Source organism: Schistocerca nitens, chromosome 3 (genome assembly GCF_023898315.1).
Source record: "Schistocerca nitens isolate TAMUIC-IGC-003100 chromosome 3, iqSchNite1.1, whole genome shotgun sequence".
NCBI classification, from domain to species: Eukaryota; Metazoa; Arthropoda; class Insecta; order Orthoptera; family Acrididae; genus Schistocerca; species Schistocerca nitens.
In genome coordinates, this window is record NC_064616.1 from 374,050,374 (window position 1) to 374,072,962 (window position 22,589).

Here is a 22,589-nt window from a genome sequence, read left to right on the forward strand (position 1 = left end):
GTGATCTACCCACCTTATCTTCAGCATTCTTCTGTAGCACCACATTTCGCAAGCTTCTATTCTCTTCTTGTCTAAACTGGTTATCGTCCATGTTTCACTTCCATACATGGCTACACTCCATACAAATAATTTCAGAAACGACTTCCTGACACTTAAATCTATGCTCGATGTTAACAAATTTCTCTTCTTCAGAAACGATTTCCTTGCCATTGCTAGTCTACATTTTATATCCTCTCTACTTCGACCATCATCAGTTATTTTACTCCCTAAATAGCAAAACTCCTTTACTACTTTAAGTGTCTCATTTCCTAACCTAATCCCCTCAGCATCACCCGATTTAATTACACTACATTCCATTATCCTCGTTTTGCTTTTGTTGATGTTCATCTTATATCCTCCATTCAAGACACTGTCCATTCCGTTCAACTGCTCTTCCAAGTCCTTTGCTGTCTCTGACAGAATTACAATGTCATCGGCGAACCTCAAAGTTTTTACTTCTTCTCCATGAATTTTAATACCTACTCCAAATTTTTCTTTTGTTTCCTTTACTGCTTGCTCAATATACAGATTGAATAACATCGGGGAGAGGCTACAACCCTGTCTCACTCCTTTCCCAACCACTGCTTCCCTTTCATGCCCCTCGACTCTTATAACTGCCATCTGGTTTCTGTACAAATTGTAAATAGCCTTTCGCTCCCTGTATTTTACCCCTGCCACCTTCAGAATTTGAAAGAGAGTATTCCAGTTAACGTTGTCAAAAGCTTTCTCTAAGTCTACAAATGCTAGAAACGTAGGTTTGCCTTTTCGTAATCTTTCTTCTACGATAAGTCGTAAGGTTAGTATTGTCTCACGTGTTCCAACATTTCTACGGAATCCAAACTGATCTTCCCCGAGGTCCGCTTCTACCAGTTTTTCCATTCGTCTGTAAAGAATTCGCGTTAGTATTTTGCAGCTGTGACTTATTAAACTGATAGTTCGGTAATTTTCACATCTGTCAACACCTGCTTTCTTTGGGATTGGAATTATTATATTCTTCTTGAAGTCTGTGGGTATTTCGCCTGTCTCATACATCTTGCTCACCAGATGGTAGAGTTTTGTCATGACTGGCTCTCCCAAGGCCATCAGTAGTTCTAATGGAATGTTGTCTACTCCCGGGGCCTTGTTTCGACTCAGGTCTTTCAGTGCTCTGTCAAACTCTTCACGCAGTATCTTATCTCCCATTTCATCTTCATCTACATCCTCTTCCATTTCCATAATATTGTCCTCAAGTACATCGCCCTTGTATAAACCCTCTATATACTCCTTCCACCTTTCTGCCTTCCCTTCTTTGCTTAGAACTGGGTTGCCATCTGAGCTCTTGATATTCATACAAGTGGTTCTCTTCTCTCCAAAGGTCTCTTTAATTTTCCTGTAGGCAGTATCTATCTTACCCCTAGTGAGACAAGCCTCTACATCCTTACATTTGTCCTCTAGCCATCCCTGCTTAGCCATTTTGCACTTTTTGTCGATCTCATTTTTGAGACGTTTGTATTCCCTTTTGCCTGCTTCATTCACTGCATTTTTATATTTTCTCCTTTCATCAATTAAATTCAATATTTCTTCTGTTACCCAAGGATTTCTATTAGCCCTCGTCTTTTTACCTACTTGATCCTCTGCTGCCTTCACTACTTCATCCCTCAGAGCTACCCATTCTTCTTCTACTGTATTTCTTTCCCCCATTCCTGTCAATTGTTCCCTTATGCTCTCCCTGAAACTCTCTACAACCTCTGGTTCTTTCAGTTTATCCAGGTCCCATCTCCTTAAATTCCTACCTTTTTGCAGTTTCTTCAGTTTCAATCTGCAGTTCATAACCAATAGATTGTGGTCAGAGTCCACATCTGCCCCTGGAAATGTCTTACAATTTAAAACCTGGTTCCTAAATCTCTGTCTTACCATTATATAATCTATCTGATACCTATTAGTATCTCCAGGATTCTTCCATGTATACAACCTTCTTTTATGATTCTTGAACCAAGTGTTAGCTATGATTAAGTTATGTTCAGTGCAAAATTCTACAAGGCGGCTTCCTCTTTCATTTCTTCCCCCCAGTCCATATTCACCTACTATGTTTCCTTCTCTCCCTTTTCCTACTGACGAATTCCAGTCACCCATGAGTATTAAATTTTCGTCTCCCTTGACTACCTGAATAATTTCTTTTATCTCGTCATACATTTCATCAATTTCTTCACCATCTGCAGAGCTAGTTGGCATATAAACTTGTACTACTGTAATAGGCATGGGCTTTGTGTCTATCTTGGCCACAATAATGCGTTCACTATGCTGTTTGTAGTAGCTAACCCGCACTCCTATTTTTTTATTCATTATTAAACCTACTCCTGCATTACCCCTATTTGATTTTGTACTTATAACCCTGTAATCACCTGACCAAAAGTCTTGTTCCTCCTGCCACCGAACTTCACTAATTCCCACTATATCTAACTTTAACCTATCCATTTCCCTTTTTAAATTTTCTAACCTACCTGCCCGATTAAGGGATCTGACATTCCACGCTCCGATCCGTAGAACGCCAGTTTTCTTTCTCCTGATAACGACGTCCTCTTGAGTAGTCCCCGCCCGGAGATCCGAATGGGGGACTATTTTACCTCCGGAATATTTTACCCAAGAGGACGCCATCATCATTTAATCATACAGTAAAGCTGCATGTCCTCGGGAAAAATTACGGCTGTAGTTTCCCCTTGCTTTCAGCCGTTCGCAGTACCAGCACAGCAAGGCCGTTTTGGTTAATGTTACAAGCCAGATCAGTCAATCATCCAGACTGTTGCCCTTGCAACTACTGAAAAGGCTGCTGCCCCTCTTCAGGAACCACACGTTTGTCTGGCCTCTCAACAGATACCCCTCCGTTGTGGTTGCACCTACGGTACGGCCATCTGTATCGCTGAGGCACGCAAGCCTCCCCACCAACGGCAAGGTCCATGGTTCATGGGGTGGCGTCTTTCTATGTATTCGTAATACTCTTAATTTTTTTATGTTGAGGGTCAGTTGCCACCGCCTGCACCAAAACTTGATCCTCTGTGCAGGTACTCCTGCATTTCATTACAGTTTTTCAGCGTCGTGAATTCTCTGCGTGAAAGACCATGATTCGTGAAAAGCGTTACGGATAATCCACTGTTTTCTGCTCGATCCTTTATAAATATTGCGAAAAGTAACGTTTCTATAACACTTCATTTTGGTACGCCAGAAGTTACTTCTACTTATGCAGACTTATCCCCGATCAAGACGAGATGTTGTGTTCTGCTTCTAAGGAACTCTTCCATTCAGTCACATACACTCCTGGAAATGGAAAAAAGAACACATTGACACCGGTGTGTCAGACCCACCATACTTGCTCCGGACACTGCGAGAGGGCTGTACAAGCAATGATCACACGCACGGCACAGCGGACACACCAGGAACCGCGGTGTTGGCCGTCGAATGGCGCTAGCTGCGCAGCATTTGTGCACCGCCGCCGTCAGTGTCCGCCAGTTTGCCGTGGCATACGGAGCTCCATCGCAATCTTTAACACTGGTAGCATGCCGCGACAGCGTGGACGTGAACCGTATGTGCAGTTGACGGACTTTGAGCGAGGGCGTACAGTGGGCATGCGGGAGGCCGGGTGGACGTACCGCCGAATTGCTCAATACGTGGGGCGTGAGGTCTCCACAGTACATCGATGTTGCCGCCAGTGGTCGGCGGAAGGTGCACGTGCCCGTCGACCTGGGACCGGACCGCAGCGACGCACGGATGCACGCCAAGACCGTAGGATCCTACGCAGTGCCGTAGGGGACCGCACCGCCACTTCCCAGCAAATTAGGGACACTGTTGCTCCTGGGGTATCGGCGAGGACCATTCGCAACCGTCTCCATGAAGCTGGGCTACGGTCCCGCACACCGTTAGGCCGTCTTCCGCTCACGCCCCAACATCGTGCAGCCCGCCTCCAGTGGTGTCGCGACAGGCGTGAATGGAGAGACGAATGGAGACGTGTCGTCTTCAGCGATGAGAGTCGCTTCTGCCTTGGTGCCAATGATGGTCGTATGCGTGTTTGGCGCCGTGCAGGTGAGCGCCACAATCAGGACTGCATACGACCGAGGCACACAGGGCCAACACCCGGCATCATGGTGTGGGGAGCGATCTCCTACACTGGCCGTACACCACTGGTGATCGTCGAGGGGACACTGAATAGTGCACGGTACATCCAAACCGTCATCGAACCCATCGTTCTACCATTCCTAGACCGGCAAGGGAACTTGCTGTTCCTACAGGACAATGCACGTCCGCATCTATCCCGTGCCACCCAACGTGCTCTAGAAGGTGTAAGTCAACTACCCTGGCCAGCAAGATCTCCGGATCTGTCCCCCATTGAGTATGTTTGGGACTGGATGAAGCGTCGTCTCACACGGTCTGCACGTCCAGCACGAACGCTGGTCCAACTGAGGCGCCAGGTGGAAATGGCATGGCAAGCCGTTCCACAGGACTACATCCAGCATCTCTACGATCGTCTCCATGGGAGAATAGCAGCCTGCATTGCTGCGAAAGGTGGATATACACTGTACTAGTGCCGACATTGTGCATGCTCTGTTGCCTGTGTCTATGTGCCTGTGGTTCTGTCGGTGTGATCATGTGATGTATCTGACCCCAGGAATGTGTCAATAAAGTTTCCCCTTCCTGGGACAATGAATTCACGGTGTTCTTATTTCAATTTCCAGGAGTGTAGTTGCTCTGATATTCTGTTCGCTCGTATTTTGTTCATTAGTCGGCAATGCGAAACTGTAAAGAACGCCTTGTGTAACTACCGGATTCTGGGTCTCGTGGACGAATAGAGCGATCTATGTCTCGGAACCCTGTCCACTCCCACTGAGAAGGTTTTTCGTTTTTTTTTTTTTAAATGGTTCAAATTGCTCTGAGCACTATGGGACTCAACATCTTAGGTCATAAGTCCCCTAGAACTTAGAACTACTTAAACCTAACTAACCTAAGAACATCACACACACCCTTGCCCGAGGCAGGATTCGAATCTGCGACCGTAGCATTCCCGCGGTTCCGGACTGCAGCGCCAGAACCGCTAGACCACCGCGGCCGGCAAGGTTTTTCGGTCTCGAGAAGTTTCATAATATGCGCACATGGAATGTGTTCCAAAATTATGCAACAGACTGACGTCAAGGATACATGCCTACAGTTTTGTGCGTCTGTTCGACGATCCTTCTTGAAAACAGGAATAACATAGACTTTTATCCAATCACTACGAAAGCCTTACTCCTCTAGACAAGGTGGTTCCTAACATTTCCTTTGATAGAAGACTTAAATAAACTTGGTACTTTAAACGAGAAAACTTTTTGTATCTTCAGTGTTTACTTCACTTTTAAACCATAACTAATAACATAGAAATCATAATAACATTTTCAAAAATAATTAATATCCCTAGAAATCTGGAAAAACCACCCTGTTCTTAATAGGTTTTTGCGGGGTCTTTATTCACTTCGCGCTGAGCAGCAGTGTTCCGACTCTAGAGACGTGCGGTACACTGGTGCTAGAAGAGGTGTAGGATTTTCGCATACTTTATGTAGAAACGAAGTAGTATCCCTTCTGATTCAGTACCTCTGGCCTCTTGAGCACTTTCAGCTGCATTTCTGTCCCTTAGTCACTTATTTGGATATATGTTATTTTGTCATTCGTGCGACTATTTCAAAGGAAGAACTACAGGGCGATCTTCCTCAGTTTTGGAAAAAAGGTGTTTAGTATTTAAGCATTTTCCGTCATCCTCTGCTTCGATGTGATTACGGTTACAGCATGTCTAGGTAGATGCCTTCTACTCGTTTACTGGTTTAACGTGGGGCCAAAATTTCTTAGGATTTTCTGTCAAGTAGATCGACAGAATTTGCTTTCGCATTCGTTGACTGTTTTACGCATAGCCCTAGTCTTTGAGGCTCTGGATACGTTTAAATTTACAGTGAAGTTCCCTTTGCTTTTGTTGTAGCTTTCTGCAACGGTTGACGAACCGCCGTCTTTCTTTTCCATCCCTCACAATTTGACTCGGCACACACTTGTCTGAAGTGTATTTTACGATTCTCTTGAACTTTGCGCATTGATACTCAACATTGTCTGTCCTGGACATGAAATTATCGTACTGGTCCGTCAGGTAATCTGATAGATCTTCCAATTTTCTTTTTATTCCTATTCATAGCCGTCCTCGGTCACACAGTAGCGCCCTTATGATCACGGTTTTCATGTTTCACGCTATCTGAGTCGAAAATTTCGGATCTGTTTGTCACCTCAGATCTAAGAAGTTATTCTTACGAGTCGATTCACTGATCTACTGCTCAAGGCGATTTTCGGATAAGGCACTTGGGATAATTTTACACGAGTCTTGCTCCCTACTATCCGCCCTAATCACTTGAGTTTCCCAGTCTGTAGATGGTAAGTTGAGATCTTTACCTAAAGCTGTTGCATGACCAGGGAATTTACAAGAAGTTCTTGAAGTTTCTCGTCAGATGTTCCACCACTACTGCTGCTGAGGCAAGCTGCCTATAAAAGTAGCCGACAGCCAAGTCAAATCCACCTTTATCACTTACCTTCAGTCAAATTATTTCGTATTCTGAATCCGTAGTAATCTTACTAGATTTTATCGTATCTTTTATTATTATTATAAACACACCTCCACCACCAGCGTTCAGCTGGTCTTTGTGACATTCATTCTTGTCAAAGTTTAGAATTTTATTGCTATTGGCATCTCCTTTCTGTCAGCTTTCTGTCCCCACAACTATGCGAGCATTGTTACCATTTATAAGCGAGACTAATTTCGGGATCTTTCCACGCATGCTCCTGCAGTTAAGTAATACTGTATCAATATTTTTTTTCTCCACTCTGCTGTGACGGCAGCAACCCCGTCTAAGCTCAGAACTTGTCTTACCAGGCCAGCGGAAGAGTTTCTCTATCCTATAAAATTGACGTGTCCATGCCACAAGTACTCCGCTATCCTGATATCCGCCTCCTGCGTGTAGTGTACGTCTGATCTATTGTGAAGAGCAAACATTTCTCCACTCGACAGCGGGGTCACTAAATTGTCTGAGCTTCTGGGTTAGACTTTACACTTTCAAACCAGTGGGCAATGACAGGATCTGGGAACTATGCTGCAAACTGGAAGATCTGCTTTCCCTTGCCGGAAAAATTAGCTGTCTTCGCCGAATCAGCCAACCACCTGACGTACCGATGGATTGCCTATGAACATAGGTGGCAAACATCATTTCTGCCCCCATGAACTTAATCACCAACCAGATGTACCCGGTACGTTCAACCACTGATGGCTGTGCCTCCTCCACATCTCGGACGAGAATCCACTGCAAGCAAACAGAATGATCACTGGCCTTGTTTCCCAACTTACCAACTATTTCCCTTAGGGTCTCCATCAGCCATCTAACCTTGGCGCGTCCAATAAGAAGCAATCCCACCCTCTGTTACTGTCCAGATCGACCTGGACGATCGGCCACAATTCCAACAGACCATGCATACCGTACTGGCTCAGATGTACTTTCAGCAGTGGGAAATACCACAAACCTGTTTGTGAGGCGTAATGGGAAAGCCCTGCGCCCGGCACCTACTTCCATTCGTGACCTCAGAGATTCGTGAACCCACCACTGTTCACCAGTCAGTCAGGCCATTTTCGACCAGCAGGTCGTGCGAACAGAAAGAGCAGCGGCATCAGGGATTCCAGTCGGTTTAGTAGGCTCCAGAGGCGCCAAAGCATTCGTTTCATGTGCCGCAATGCCATCTGAACCCAGGACAGCAGCATGAAGCTTGTCAAGGGTGGCCAACGTAGCTTCTAGCTGTTTACGAAAGTGTTCAATTCCCTATGTATCCGCACACAACAAGCGCACTCACTATTGATTTTTAATCAATTTTTTTGTATATATCACAAGTAATTTGACACTAAACCGAGAAGTCACTGAGTGCAATCTAATCTGATGCTACACTACCTCTGGTCTATACTACACGAGAAAGCCACCTGGCACAAGGATAATGCACTAAAACTCACGCAGGAGCCTAAGAGTAAGTTAGCAAACAGTAGTCTTTACAGTAAAATACACAGGTACAACTCACTGCGTCCTATAAATACGGTTAACAATTGTTAACCTTTCAGAAGAACTGCAGGAAGTTCAATATTAGCTGCATCCCTCACTGTAATTGACGGGCCGAGCGGTTCTAGACGCTACAGGTTTAAGTAGTTCTAATTCTAGTGGACTGATGACCTCAGAAGTTAAGTCCCATAGTGCTCAGAGCCATTTGAACCATTTTGTAATTAACGTGTCTTTATTGTGGCATGTAGACTCTACAAAATCTTTACTTTTCACAACAATCATTCAAACACTTGGGGCATGTTCACCCCAGGGATCGTCCTGTTCTAGCCAAGCATCAGTGACAATGAAAGTACACAGTTTGATCTTCTTTACCAGTATAATGAAATCTATCCTCACTGAGTTCGTCTAGAGGCTGTTTACTAGTTAATAACTAATCAGTGAAGGACACTAGTCCTGGATTATACGTATTGTATTTAAGATTAACTAACCTTACGTTCTGCGAGTCATACGTAGAACTGCACGACGGTGATGGTTCAGGAGTTGAATGCGGGTGTATTTCCATTCTAAGTGAGGATGTATACCACATTAAGTGCTGACATGCGCAACGAGGATATAAATACAGTATTTTCTATTGTTGGAAATAAGCTTTCCTCTTGATCAGCGAAATAGTGAGTATTATTCGCCGCGACTTCATTTCCGTCAAGGCTTTCATATCATCAATGAATTTATATGTGATATCTAATCACGTGTGCAAATAAAACAAGGATTCACAAGAGTTTGCTTCCAGCCACTAATAATAACGTCACACTTATTCCTCCACTGCATCATACTTTCGGAGTGGAAACTTACATTTTTATATACAAAAACAATTACGTATTAGTTTTTCAAAATCGACTGTGGCTGTGTTATTCTCTATTCCACAATATATTATACACACATTACCACTGGAGAGGAGTTTCAGTTCGGTGAGGCTGATGGCCTAAATGTTGAGAGTAGATATACACTGATCAGCCAGAGCATTGTGACCACACACCTAATAGCCGGTATATCCACTTTTGGCACGGCTAACAGTGGCAACACTTCGTGGCATGGAAGCAATAAGACCATGGTAGGTAGTTGGCACTACATCTCCACACCCAAGTCACCTAATTCTCGTAAATTGCGGGGTGTGATGCGGTGAGTTCTGACACTATGTTCAATCTCATTCCAGATGTTCTCCATTGGGTACAGATCTGGCTAGTTAGCGGGCCAGCATATGAATAGGAACTCGCAACTGTCTTCCCTGAATCAATCCATCACACTCCTCGCCACGTGAAATGGCGCATTATCTTGTTGAAAAATGCCACTGCTGTCGGGGGAACTTGATCGCCAACAAAGGGTGTACGTGGTCTGCAACTCTTGGCGGTCATGGTGACTTGCCCGAACTCCACTGCACCCATGGATGCCAACGTGAGTGTTCTCCAGAACGTAATGGAACCACCGCCAGATTGTCTCCGTCCCGCAGTACAGGCGTCAAGGAGCTGCTCCACTGGAAGACGACGGATTCGTGCCCTCCCATCGCCATGATTAAGAATGTATCATGATTCATCAGACCATGCAACGCTCTGCCACGGCGCCAACGTCCAGTGACGACAGTCACGTACCCATTCCAGTCGTAGTTGCCGATGTCGTGGTGTTAACATTGGCTAAAGGCGCTGCAGTCTGGAACCGCAAGACCGCTACGGTCGCAGGTTCGAATCCTGCCTCGGGCATGGATGTTTGTGATGTCCTTAGGTTAGTTAGGTTTAACTAGTTCTAAGTTCTAGGGGACTAATGACCTCAGCAGTTGAGTCCCATAGTGCTCAGAGCCATTTTTTTGTTAACATTGGCACATGCATAGGTCTTTGGCTACAGAGGCCCGTCATTAGGAGTGTTCGCTTCACTGTGTGTTCAGACACCCTTGTACTTTGCTCAGTATTAGTTCCGTCACAGTTCGCCTCCTGTCCTGTTCTACCAGTCTGGCCAGCCTACGTCGTCCAACATCTATAATGAGGGGTGGCCACCCAACCACGACATCTGGACGTGGTTTCGCCTTGGTTTCGCCACCTGTTGAAGACAGTCACCACAGCACTTCTCGAACACCCGGCAACTTGTGGAGTTGCCTTCGGTCGAACTCAGATAGATCGAGCGGCTTCCTCATTTTACACACGGACAGCACACTCACTGATACTACATGCACCGTGCGTGTGTCTGACTAGCAGTAACTCCTCACCAAATGATGGTGCTGTCGCCTGGACGGATCTATGTCGATAGCAGGTCGGTGGTCATAATGTTTTGGCTATTGACTGTATCTTGTAGTCCTTCAGATGAACTAGCACCTTGCTCCAAATATAGTGATGACGTGTTTTGCGCTCAGTATCAGATGTAGCCACCCTTTTTCCAACATTCACAGTATTAAAGTTCTCACTGAGCTCCACAGACTCTGCAGATTCTGTATCATGGGATCTCTGCTTTCATGTGTTACATCAACTACTTGATAGGCAAAATATATTATAGACGCTTATTAGAAGCATTGTATATTGTACTTACATGTACGGAGTCTGTGAAGTTTGTGTTGATTTTCCAACGGTTTTTCGTTGACTTAAAGCTTCCTAGCGAGTTTTCCACCTTTTGTAGACGCCTCCCTTTTGAATCAATAGGACATTCCTATTTCACGCCCTGAATCAGATACTGGGCAATAACATTCGGTAAAAAACGTAACTTTCTCACAAAGACCAAGCTTGAGGAAACAGATCACCCTAAGCAAGCTAAGACTTATTTTTCTTCTCACAGACAAGAAAATGCGAGTTGAAACTCCCCCTTACACATTTACTACATCTTATCGCACTCAGCTTCTCTCCTAACAGCAAGATTTTAGAGAAGCAGAGACGTTCTGCGTTAATAACAATAATAATAGTTATAGCCAACCGATTTTAGAACGTCTTAACTCAAGTACTTTCATCAGACATCGTACACCTTTTGACAATAATTGAAGTTCCTCTCTTCAGTAGATATTATTGTCTATCGCTTTTGATTGGTTCATGTTACAGTAAATTGTCCTAGTAAATAGAAGTTAACATTATGAAAATTACATTGAAATACAAGCACTCTTTACATATCTGATGGCTTGATTTCTGCCAGGAGGAGTTTTAGTGAAACATCTGAATGTCTGTGGGGAAATTGTAGTACATGTTCAGTCTGCAACGAAGATGGCGTTCTAAGTCATCCCAGAGGTTTTCTATTGGGTTCAGGTAGCCACTTGAGATAAATCAGTTCATTTAAGGAATATCATTCTCCACAGACCATTGTTTCAAAGATTCTGCTTAATGACATGGTGCATTATCCTGTTGCTAAAGAAAATTCATTGTTACTGAAGTGTTACTCTAGGCTACGTTACTCCCAGTATTCGTAAAATGTCGTCTTTTCCTTCTACATTTAGCGTCTCCTTAAGTGAACTAACGACACAAAGCCCTAGCCATGAAAAACAGCTCTGCAGCGTAGCACCAAAGCCATCTCCGTACTTCGCTGGCGGCAGGTAGCTTACACCATTCCAGATCATTTATTTCCAGTCTTACACTGTCCAGTGACATCGCTCTTTACACCGCTTCTAGCGTTGCTTAGCACTGGTTGCAGAAATGTATCGACCTTTAGCACTACATTTTCCCTAAAATCGATCTGGAACATCTAGATAATGGGTAATGTCTGATTTCACTCAACAACTTTGTGATGCAAGAAGTGGGGCTTGCTTGGATACTGTGTTTATTCTGCAGGATGAGAAAATTAATTGCCATCTGCGCTAACACAGTTACTCGCTCGGAAACCGAATAAAGAATGACAAAGTTAGTTTACACTGTGCCTCTTAACTGCTGACTACTGCATCCCCATCGTGAATGACACGTGGGCAAATTATTTTCCCAAATACCGTAGTATCACATCTTTTTTTCATGATACACACGACGTGTGGTACATCATCTCGATGCCGTGATTGTCTCTCTTAGATTTTATCTTGTCTAAATACAATACAAATGAATGTCGATGTTTTGTTCCATTTGTTGCGATTCGATGCTACATTTTTAATATCGATATTCACTTTATTTTCCCACAACTTCAGGCTATAAACGATGTTTCTCTAAGCTTCTCCTCAACAAAAATTGTATTTTTGTATTGCGTGAATTATTGCCCAACGTATTCGAAGCCAACAAGAAAACTGACCACTCCACTAAATTTTTCTTGTTGAAATGTGCTGGTAGTTTGTTCAAGATCATCTTGCAGTCGTGAATGTCATCATCCTCTTCATCTTCCTCATCTGCTCCACCCGCTTATTTCATAAAAACATTGCTTTCAACTTCATCTTGGTCTGTCCCATTTCTGCATAGGTGTTTCAATCTCTGAAGCGGGTCTAATGAGATGCTGAAGTGCATGCTTGGTGAACAGCGTCTTCTTCTTCTTATCCTTTAACAAAATCTGATGAGTTATTATAGGCACATCTGGAATTGCCTTCTCTTCAATGTTGATACGTATGTAATCATCTCTGAAGCATGATGCTTCTTCAACGATATGCTTATATTGTTAACCACACATTTGAACGTTGGTTGAAAAAAATGCTGTGAGTTGACTCTCGGTATCCTTCATCTTCATCACCAACTTCCAAGTTGCATTCAGCTTTTTCTTCTTATTTCATAAATAAATTGTGTGATGTCCTTAGGTTAGTTAGGCTTAAGTAGTTCTAAGATCTAGGAGACTGATGACCATAGCTGTTAAGTCCCATAGTGCTCAGAGCCATTTGAACCATTTTGAACCATAAATAAATTATTATTCATCTTGGTCTACGTTCTTTTCGTGAATAACTGTCTCTCTTTCGCCATTGGTTCAAAATTGGATTTAAATACATTTCCCAGGACAAATTAAGGAGCTTCCTCGACGCAATGTCAGTTCCCTGTTGATATTTCCGTAACGTTTCATAATCTGCCAATTAAGACATTTTCTGTATAGTCGAATTGAGAGACATGTTAACAGTTACAGAGCTCGATCACAGCAAAACCAACTTCAAGCAAACGTCTCAATTTATACCACTCTTCACAGCAATAGGCGATTGGTGTTACTGGAGCTTAAACTGTATTCCAGTACAAAATGGATGTTAACTACGGGAGGGGAATGACAATACTCCCTCTGTAACCTACACTGTCCTGTCATATTAATATGACCACCGCCTACGTTCAACATCAACGTGCGATAACCACTCACAGACGGCAGGTGGCAGCACTAGAAGTGGCGCATACGAGGTGTGGCTAGAAAAAAACCGGACTAGTACTGGTGAAACAATAAAACGAATGCAATAAGGCTGAAAGTCGTGTGGCCTGTCACGTGACTCTCGCTCCGCCTACTGCTCGAGTTTCATCTGCCTCCTGCACTCAGTCTGCCCGTGGCGTCTGTTTTAAGTAGTTGACGTTTTGTCTGTGCGTCGGAAAATGTTGAGTGTACAGAAAGAACAGTGTGTTAACATCAAATTTTGTTTCAAACTAGTAAAATCTGCAAGTGAAACGTTTGTAATGTTACAACAAGTGTAAAGCGATGATTGTTTATCGCGAACACAAGTGTTTGAGTGGTTTCAACGATTTAAAGATGGCCGCGAAGACACCAGTGATGACACTCGCACTGGCAGACCATTGTCAGCAAAAACTGATGCAAACATTGAAAAAATCGGTAAACTTGTTAGATCGCCGTTTAACAATCAGAGCAGTGTCTAAGTTAACAGTAGTTGACAAGGAAAGTGTCGAACAAGTTTACCGATTTTTTCAATGTTTGCATCAGTTTTTGCTGACAATGGTCTGCCAGTGCGAGTGTCATCACTGGTGTCTTCGCGGCCATCTTTAAATCGTTTAAACCACTCAAACACTTGTGTTCGCGATAAAAAATCATCGCCGTACACTTGTTGTAACATTACAAATGTTTCACTTGCAGATTTTCCTAGTTTGAAACAAAATTTGATGTTAACACGCTGTTATTTCTGTACACTCAACATTTTCCGACGCACGGACAAAACGTCAACTACTTAAAACAGACGCCACGGGCAGACTGAGTGCAGGAGGCAGATGAAACTCGAGCAGTGGGCGGAGCGAGAGTCACGTGACAGGCCACGCGACTTGCAGCCTTATTGCATTCGTTTTATTGTTTCACCAGTACTAGTCCGGTTTTTTTCTAGCCACACCTCGTATAACCTATAAAACGTGTCGGGGCCGTCCAGATGCACCAAAGGGTTGTCTCCTCGACGACCGTTCTGAGAAAATTGCTGCGTATGGGCTACCGCAGTATGCGTCTTGTTCATGCACTCATACTGACTGCTCTTCGTCGGTGACGATGAATGCTGGAATTTCCACGCCAATACCGCAAGTGGACGTCCACTGAGTGACGACAGGTGGCCTTTTCAGATGAGTCACATTTCATGCTCCATTGGACAGATGGCCGTAAGTGTGTACGGCGTGAAACATCTGTAAGCAAACAAGAAGGGAATGTTTCGCTATGAGGAATTCTTTCGTGCCATTGCCTGGATGATCTTGTCATTCTTGAAGGCACTATGGAACAGTAAAAGTATTTATCTGTCCTTGTGGACCATGTGCACCCCAACAATCATTTAAGTTTTCCTTGGCACGATGGCATCTACCAACAGCAAAGTGCAACGTGTCACATAGCCCGTAGCATACGTGCGTGCTTCGAAGAGCACCAGGATGTGTTGACCGTACTCCTCTGCTAACCAACCTCGGCAGATTTAAATCCCATCGAGAATCTGCTGAACCACTTCGATCAGGCTGCTCGCATCATTGATCCTCAACTGATAAAGCTAGCGCAGCTCATCACTACACTGAAGTCGGCATGGTGTCGCATCCCTGTAGGTACCTTCCAGGGTCTCAATGACTGTCCTCCTCCACGTCTCGCAGTATTCGAGGCTTCAAATTTGGTTATTCAGACATTAGACATGCTGGCAGAGAACTATAATGATCTTGTTGCCTGGAGACGTTACAATTTAGCCTTTATGCACTAAGGCGCATTCCCATTGCAGGGCGGGGCGTTGCATCGAGCGTTTTCCATGGTTACACAATAACTCGCGGATGTGGTGTTCCCATATGGTGGCGGCAAACGGTAGTAGCCAACGACGGACTGCCAGCGAGGTATGGGGCAGGACCCACTGAAAAGCACGGTGCTTTTGATTAACTGTACTGCGAAACTACACGAAAGAAAGACGAAGTTGGAAAAGACATACCAAGTTTTTATTTTATTTCAAGATACACTCCATTATTTACGTTTTCTAATTACAGCATTGACAGATTTGATGGTTATCGTTCATGACTGTTCACTATCTCAATTAGAAAACCGACTGCTCCAGAACAGAAACTTATTATTACTCTCATAACAGCTTTTAATATTGCAAGTCTCGGTACCTAACTTTCCTATTGCGGATGGGTCTAAGTTACCCAGTTCCTTTACTAAAATTAACATAAATCCGCGAATAATATTTATTTTATGACAGGACCTTACGAAATCCTCAAGTATGTAATAATTTATGTTATTCTTAATTTTTGTCTCAAAATGTGAAATACTTTTTGAGATAAATAGCTTTGACACACTTTTTGTGAATGAGTCTTCTAGACCCAGGCTGATATTTATTTGAATTCTTAAACAAATTGTTTGTAATACACGCGATTACTGTCGTTTGGTCTACAATGTCTCAGAGATATTTCATATTGTTATAAGATTTGGTATAACAACTGCAACTTCAGTCTGATTTAGTGTGCCAACGTGGCTAGTCGTAATGTCGTAACCATTTACGTAATTTGGGGCTGATACTATCACATGATCTACAATGAGGGGGTCGGTGTATCGGTTGCATCGCGAACAATCTTTGCTTGGCCATCGGGTGGACCGTCCGCCGAGATGTCACTCAGCATCTCGAGAACGGTGATAGCTTTCCTTCTGCTCTCAACCAAAAAAATTTCTTTGATATGTTGGCTAAATTCCATACGCAATTATATATTACCTAAAATTAACTACGGGGTGCCTAAAGTATGAGCAATGTGTTTTTACCTCTGCACATTCAATAAAATTTTGTATAGTGGTTTACTTCAATGTGATATAGGGAGTAATAACGAAGTATAACGTAAAGAAATTCAGTGCTTTATCGAACAAAAATATCAAGATGTAAGATACCCAAGATCCAAATCTTTTCACCAAACAGTTTCCTTGCAGTTGGATGATATGTATTTCGTAGTTGCCCCCACGCTTGCTCCAGCGCTTCAGCAGAAGTTAGTGTGGTTTGGAGTTTTGTACCTGATGTCAAGGTCAGCGCTTTCTGAGAGTGGGGACAAGGACCTACAGCGAGGCGCACTTCAGCAGCCGCTGTTCGACATGGGCAAACTGCAACGAAAAGGTTGCTGTGCTGAGCTGCTGAGGACATTTCTATGGGAACCACGGCGCTGAAGTGCTGTTTTGCCGCGCAGCAGCCGAAATGGGAACTGGGTCTTAAGGCCAGTTACCACTATAGCGTGGCAGAGCAGTGCGCGACAACGCCAGCGGTAAGCGCTTTCAGCGGTGCCGCACTGGCTTGTAAGATTAACGCTCCCACCTGGAAGCTGCAGATTCTAGTGAAAGCCAGTGATGGACAGCCGCTGAGGTGTGGGACAGGACCCTCTGAAAACTGTAGTACATTTGATTAACTGTACCGTGCACCTACAAGATACAAAGACGAAGTTGGGTGAAGACATAGCACTTTCTTTTCTTTACTATATAGTCTTTCCATATTTGGTTATTTGTGCTTTATTATTTCGTCATGGACAGATTTGAAGATTACGATTCATGATTTTTGCCTATCTCGCAAAGTAGATGACAACAATTAGAAAACCGGTCACCTCAGAACAAAAACTTGTTGCCTCTCTCATAACAGCTTTTAGCATTGGGAATTGCAGTACCTGAACGCAGATTACAATAAAGATAGTATGTTGCCTTTTACGAAATAGGCAGTTATTTTTAACTGAAAATGTCTTAAATGTAATCCTCAGCACCTGGTAGAGTAGTATCACGTATTTTAGCAACTCTGTGAGTGTTATATATTGAAAAAATGAATTAAGTAATATTACAATAGTCAGCTCCATCTCTCATCTGCCATTAACATTATCATAACAGAGATAGACATAAAGCTAACACCCACACAAGAGTGGTGCAAGTTTACATGCCTACCTATTCCACAAATGAGGAACAGAGTGAAAGAATGTATGAGAACAGAAAAGATATTATTCACGTAACTAAGCGAGACCAAAATGTAAAATATGATGACAGACTAGTATTCGGTAGCAAGAATAGAAAGAGAAGGTCGTAGAAAAATTGTAGACAAATCGTAGGAATGGAAGATGAAGCCACCTGATAGAATTTTGCGTAGACCATAATTTAATCATTGTGAACACCTAGTTTAAGAATCATGAAAGAAGGATACATATTTGGAACAGAGTTTTTTGGAATCAGCTTTTAAGTTATAAGACATATCCCGGTGCAGATGTGGCATTATGAAATTTAATCATAATGAACCGCAGTTTACAGCTAAAGACATAGCAAAGGTAGCAAATTAAGGAGACGGAACTTGAATAATTTAAGACGCAGACGTTTTCGATAATGTTAAATGGACCTCTACGCAGTGACTGACTGAAGCAGATGAAGGAATCCTCTATAATATGAATGGATATCTTCGAAAGGAGTAGTCCTGAAGGTAGCAGAGGATGTAAATGGGAAAAGGTACAGTAGCATCCTTGCATAATACACGAGATACTGAATAAAACTGCCGGCCGCGGTGGTCTCGCGGTTCTAGGCGCGCAGTCCGGAGCCGCGCGACTGATACGGTCGCAGGTTCGAATCCTGCCTCGGGCATGGATGTGTGTGATGTCCTTAGGTTAGTTAGGTTTAAGTAGTTCTGAGTTCTAGGGTACTGAGGACCACAGCTGTTAAGTCCCATACTGCTCAGAGCCATTTTTTGAATAAAACTACAACAGAGAAAATATAAATATGCAGCACGTAAGTAGCGCATTGGGAATAGAGATGTGTAAAAAATGATGTTGACTGAGAATCCAAAATTGAATTTGCTGTTTTGCACTTATAAGATATGTTGTTGTTGTTGTGGTCTTCAGTCCTGAGACTGGTTTGCTGCAGCTCTCCATGCTACTCTATCCTGTGCAAGCTTCTTCATCTCCCAGTACTTACTGCAACCTACATCCTTCTGAATCTGCTTAGTATATTCGTCTCTTAGTCTCACTCTACGATTTTTACCCTCCACGCTGCCCTCCATTGCTAAATTTGTGATTCCCTGATGCCTCAGAACATGTCCCACCAACCGGTCCCTTCTTCTTGTCAAGTTGTGCCACAAACCCCTCTTCTTCCCAATTCTGTTCAATACCTCCTCATTAGTTATCTGGTCTACCCATCTAATCTTCAGCATTCTTCGGTAGCACCATATTTCTAAAGCTTCAATTGTCTTCTTGTCCAAACTATTTATCGTCCATGTTTCACTTCCATACATGGCTACACTTCATACAAAGACTTGCAGAAACGACTTCCTGACACTTAAATCTATGCTCGATGTTAACAAATTTCTCTTCTTCAGAGACGCTTTCCTTGCCATTGCCAGTCTACATTTTATATCCTCTCTACTTCGACCATCATCAGTTATTTTTCTCCCCAAATAGCAAAACTCCTTTACTACTTTAAGTGTCTCATTTCCCAATCTAATTCTCTCAGCATCACCCGACTTAATTCGACTACATTCCATTATCCTCGTTTGGCTTTTGTTGATGCTAATCTTAAATCCTCCTTTCAAGACACTGTCCATTCCGTTGAACTGGTCTTCCAGATCCTTTGCTGTCTCTGACTGAATTACAATGTCATCGGCGAACCTCAAAGTTTTTATTCCTTCTTCAAGGATTTTAATACCTACTGCTAGTTTTTCTTTTGTTTCCTTTACTGCTTGCTCAATATAGAGATTGAATAACATCAGGGAGAGGCTTCAACCTTGTCTCACTCCCTTCCCAACCACTGCTTCCCTTTCATGCCCCTCGACTCTTATAACTGCCATCTGGTTTCTGTACAAATTGTAAATAGCCTTTCGCTCCCTGTATTTTACCCCTGCCACTTTCAGAATTTGAAAGAGAGTATTCCAGTCAACATTGTCAAAAGCTTTCTCTAAGTCTACAAATGCTGGAAATGTAGGTTTGCCTTTCCTTAATCTTTCTTCTAAGATACGTCGTACGGTCAGTATAGCCTCACGTGTTCCAACATTTCTACGGAATCCAAACTGATCTTCCCCGAGGTCGGCTTCTACCAGGTTTTCCATTCTTCTGTAAAGAATTCGCGTTGGTATTTTGCAGCTGTGACATACTAACTGATAGTTCGGTAATTTTCATATCTGTCAACACCTGCTTTCTTTGGAATTGGAATTATTATGTTCTTCTTGAAGTCTGAGGTTATTTCGCCTGTCTCATACATCTTGCTCACCAGATGGTAGAGTTTTGTCAGGATTGGCTCTCCCAAGGCCGTCAGTAATTCTAATGGAATGTTATCTACTCCCGGGGCCTTGTTTCTACTCAGGTCTTTCAGCGCTCTGTCAAACTCTTCACGCAGTATCGTATCTCCCATTTCATCTTCATCTACATCCTCTTCCATTTCCATAATATTGTCCTCAAGTATATCACCCTTGTATAGACCCTCTATATACCCCTTCCACCTTTCTGCTTTCCCTTCGTTGCTTAGAACTGGGTTTCCATCCGAGCTCTTGATATTCACGCAAGTGGTTCTCCTTTCTCCAAAGGTCTCCTTAATTTTCCTGTAGGCAGTATCTATCTTGCCCCTAGTGAGATAAGCCTCTACATCTTTTCATTTGTCCTCTAGTCATCCCTGCTTAGCCATTTTGCACTTCCTGTCGATCTCATTTTTAGACGTTTGTATACCTTTTTGCCTGCTTCATTTACTGCCTTTTTATATTTTCTCCTTTCATCAATTAAATTCAATATATCTTCCGTTACCCAAGGATTTCTACTAGCCCTCAGCCGGCCGAAGTGGCCGTGCGGTTAAAGGCGCTGCAGTCTGGAACCGCAAGACCGCTACTGTCGCAGGTTCGAATCCTGCCTCGGGCATGGATGTTTGTGATGTCCTTAGGTTAGTTAGGTTTAGCTAGTTCTAAGTTCTAGGGGACTAATGACCTCAGCAGTTGAGTCCCATAGTGCTCAGAGCCATTTGAACTAGCCCTCATTTTTTTACCTACTTGATCCTCTGCTGCGTTCACTACTTCATCCCTCAGAGCTACCCATTCTTCTTCTACTGTATTTCTTTCCCCCATTCCTGTCAATTGTTCCCTTATGCTCTACCTGAAAGTCTGTACAACCTCTGGTTTAGTTAGTTTATCCAGGTCCCATCTCCTTAAATTCCCACCTTTTTGCAGTTTCTTCAGTTTTAATCTACAGTTCATAACCAATAGATTGTGGTCAGAGTCCACATCTGCCCCTGGAAATGTCTTACAATATAAAACCTGGTTCCTAAATCTATGTCTTACCATTATATAATCTATCTGATACCTTCTAGTATCTCCAGGATTCTTCCATGTATACAACACAAACGGCTTCCTCTTTCATTTCTTACCCCCAATCCATATTCACCTACTATGTTTCCTTCTCTCCGTTTTTCTACTCTCGAATTCCAGTCGCGCATGACTATTAAATTTTAGTCTCCCTTCACTAGCTGAATAATTTCTTTTATCTCATCATACATTTCATCAATTTCTTCATCATCTGCAGAGCTAGTTTGGATAGAATCTTGTACTACTGTAGTAGGCATGCGCTTCGTGTCTATTTTGTAAGATGTAGTTGCCGAAATTAAATTTAAAAAAGAAATGGGGCAATATGTACCAACTTTACGAAAATCAAGAGCTCAGATGGGACGCCAGAGCTAAGCAGAAAAGAGACGGCTGGATGTTCGAAGGAATATATGTATGGTGTGTGCGGGGGGGGGGGGGGGGGGCAGATGCTATACAACCTAACATGAGCAACATGTCAGATTCCTGTGAAATGACTGAACACTTCTAGAAATACTGATCGTAACACTTATCTTGGTAGATAGACAGAAGAAAGGAAAGCTTATGTTTATAGCATTTGTAGATTTAGAGAAAGCTTTTGAAATCTTGACTGAAATACACTCTTTGAACGCAGGGTTACATTATTATCCACACCTTGCGCAAAAAGCAAACTGCAGTTGTAAGATTTCAAGAACTTGAAAGGAAGGCAGAAGCTGACAAGGCATAAGTAGAGAGGATATAAAACGCAGACTGACCATAGCATGAAAAGTGTTTCTGAAGAACTAAATTTGTTGACATCGTATATAAATGTAAATTTTGGGACGCATTTTGTGAAGTTATTTGTTTGGAGTGTAGCCTTGCATGAAAGTGAAACGCAGAGGATGAATAGTTCTGTTAAGAAGACAATGGATTCTTTCGAAATGTGGTGTTTAAGAACAATGCTGAACATTAGGTGTGTAAAAAATGGTTCCAATGGCTCTGAGCACTATGGGACTCAACTTCTGAGGTCATTAGTCCCCTAGAACTTGGAACTAGTTCAACCTAATCAACCTAAGGGTATCACATACATCCATGCCCGAGGCAGGATTCGAACCTGCGACCGTAGCGGTCTCGCGGTTCCAGACTGCAGCGCCTAGAACCGCACGGCCACTTCGGCCGGCTTAGGTATGTACATCGTATCATTAATGAAGAGATACTGACTCAAACTGAATGAGAAAAAAAAATTATGGCACATCGTATCTAAAAGATGGGAATGGTTAACAGGACATATTCGGAGGAATTAGGGAATCGTCAGTTTGGTAATGAAGGCAAAGTTGGAGAGATCGACCAAGTCTTAACACTAATAATCAGATCCGAATGGATGTAGGCTGCAGCAGTTATGTAGAGATGAAGAGGTTTACACTGGATATGCTAGCGTGGATCGCTGCGTCAGCACAGTCTTCTCACTGGAGGTCACAACAAACACGTAGTGAGATGAATTGTATTTTTTTACTGCGACCCTGCAACAGCTAACAACATATTTGATAAGCTAGGTCAGCTGCGTATTTTTTTGCCATAATGTTTCTGTAATGTGGGCTCTGGCAGACTTCACTTGTGATGTATTTGTGTATAGATCGCTATTAGTCGCTGCAAACAGCTTTATTTTATTTGCTTATGGCGACTGTCAGCAAGTGATAATGTTGAATTACTTTGGCCAATCTGCCATTTGTGGTATACTTCCATAAGACATGTAGTCCTTCGTGAATCAACACCCAATGACTGGTCACGAAATATTCATGACTTTCGAATACACTGACAGTTCTCAAACTGTGTAGAAGTCATCGATGGCAACTATATCGTAGTTCTGCATTCGATCGCTTTCTGTT